The sequence below is a fragment of the Priapulus caudatus genome, unplaced genomic scaffold (genome assembly GCF_000485595.1).
Source record: "Priapulus caudatus unplaced genomic scaffold, Priapulus_caudatus-5.0.1 Scaffold72, whole genome shotgun sequence".
Lineage (NCBI taxonomy): Eukaryota > Metazoa > Priapulida > Priapulimorpha > Priapulimorphida > Priapulidae > Priapulus > Priapulus caudatus.
The window spans coordinates 596,868-598,840 of NW_014577133.1; the positions used below are offsets into that span (position 1 = coordinate 596,868).

The 1,973-nt window shown below is 46.0% G+C and overlaps 1 non-coding gene across 1 annotated transcript; it reads right to left on the bottom strand.

Moving 5' to 3' along the window:
- Positions 1 to 1,270: 1,270 nt before the first annotated feature.
- Trnaf-gaa lies at positions 1,271 to 1,343 on the bottom strand. The gene has a single exon. It is a non-coding gene; the product is annotated as a tRNA-Phe (tRNA).
- Between the last annotated feature and the right edge of the window lie 630 nt (positions 1,344 to 1,973).

Below are 1,973 nucleotides of genomic sequence, written 5' to 3' on the forward strand. Positions count from 1 at the left end.
TAGTAGTAGTAGTAGTAGTAGTAGTAGTAGTAGTAGTAGCAGCAGCAGCAGTATTAGGCAGCAGCAGTAGTAGTAGTAGTAACAGCAGCAACAGTAGCAGTAGTAGTAGTAGTAGTAGTAGTAGTAGTAGTAGTAGTAGTAGTAGTAGTAGTAGTAGTAGTAGTAGTAGTAGTAGTAGTAGTAGCAGTAGTAGTAGTAGCAGCAGCAGCAGCAGTATTATGCAGCAGCAGCAACAACAACAGCAGTAGCAGAAGCGGTAGCAGTAGTAGTAGCAGGAGCAAGATAATATAGGATATATCCTATATTATCTTACTCCTGGTAGTAGTAGTAGCAGCAGCAACAGTAGCAGAAGCGGTAGTAGTAGTAGTAGCAGCAACAGTAGCAGAAGCGGTAGTAGTAGTAGCAGCAGCAGCAGAAACTGCAGCCGCAATAGCAGCAACACCAACACAGCAGCAGCAACACCAATAACAGCAGAAGCAGAAGCGGTATCAGCAGTAATAGCAGGAGCCGAAGCTGCAGCAGCAGCAACAACACCAACACAGCAGCAGCAGCATTATCATCATCATCATCATCATCGTCATCATCACCATCGGCAGCAACAGTAGCATTATCATCATCATCAGCAGGTGCATCAGCATCGTCAGCAAGATATCACCATCACCATCGTCAGCATCATATCACCATCAGCATCGGCAGCAGCAGCAGCAGCAGTAGGTTAGACGGGCAGCGTGGCGCACAGCGCCGGTATAAAGGCGCACATTGTCCGGCCGTCGGTTCGCGCGTAGCTGGGCCGCTGCTGCAAGATCCCTCGGGCACCTGTCGATGAGAGCGAAAGGCAGGTCGCGTGATAAAAGCGGCCAGAGGATGAATAAAAAGAGCGCGCGTACGTCGCGTTTATAAAATGCTAATGAAGCGCCTCCCGCCGCAGCAGCAGAATGCACGCGACCGACAGGTTGTTCGATTTGGTACGCGGAGTAGCGGCAGTGCACTCACGGCCAGTGTGTATTTAATAACCCTCGATCTAGCCGTGCGTATTCAGCATTGATTAATGGCGTGCATTCTTACGCCATCCCTCGTGTATATATAATATATATATATAATTCTAATCTATAAAAATAATAAATCTATATCTTCTTCTTAAATCTGCGCTATTTCGGTTGATAATTTTGTTGTATTTAAGTCCAAAAAGTTGCATTGTGAATTGGTTTAAATGCAATGTAAAAGCAGCTCAAAATACTGAAATTACTATTAATTTTTAAAACAACAATAATGCCGAAACCCGGGATTGAACCAGGGACCTTTAGATCTTCAGTCTAACGCTCTCCCAACTGAGCTATTTCGGCTGTTAGATGTAAAATACTCGAGTCAAGAAAGCTGCAAAATTTGGCACGTTTCGCCGAATGTAACGAATGTACGAATGTAACGAATGTAACGAATGTAACGAATGTAACGAATGTAACGCCTCAGTCACACATACACGACGCACGGCCCGCGCACTGAAAATTAATCAAAAAATGGAAAATAGATCAGTGCGTCGTTGTGCGCCCAACTTTTGTCAGGATTTGGGAAAAGCTAGCGAGTTGACAACGAATGCACAGCGTGTTGCTAGCGCGCTGCGCGTATACAGAGCGCATACAGAGCGTATACAGGGCGCACATGTTAAAAAATCCAACGAATGCACCGCGTGTTGCTAGCGCACGGAACGAATGGTCCGCGCATGCACCGCGCATTCAACGCCCAGCCAGCGCACAGCCAACGCACAGTCAGCGCACAGCCACCGCACAGTCAGCGCACAGGTAACTTCTGGGATGAGCAGGGATATGGTCAGGAGTGTATCAATAGGAGTGAGACAGACTAAAACCGGCAAAATTCAACATTTAGTAGCCTCAGTCTACCTATGATTTATTGTGTTTATCTCGATAAACTTGAGCTCAAGTCTTGCCTTAATCATTAAACTTTATCCGTGTCTAATC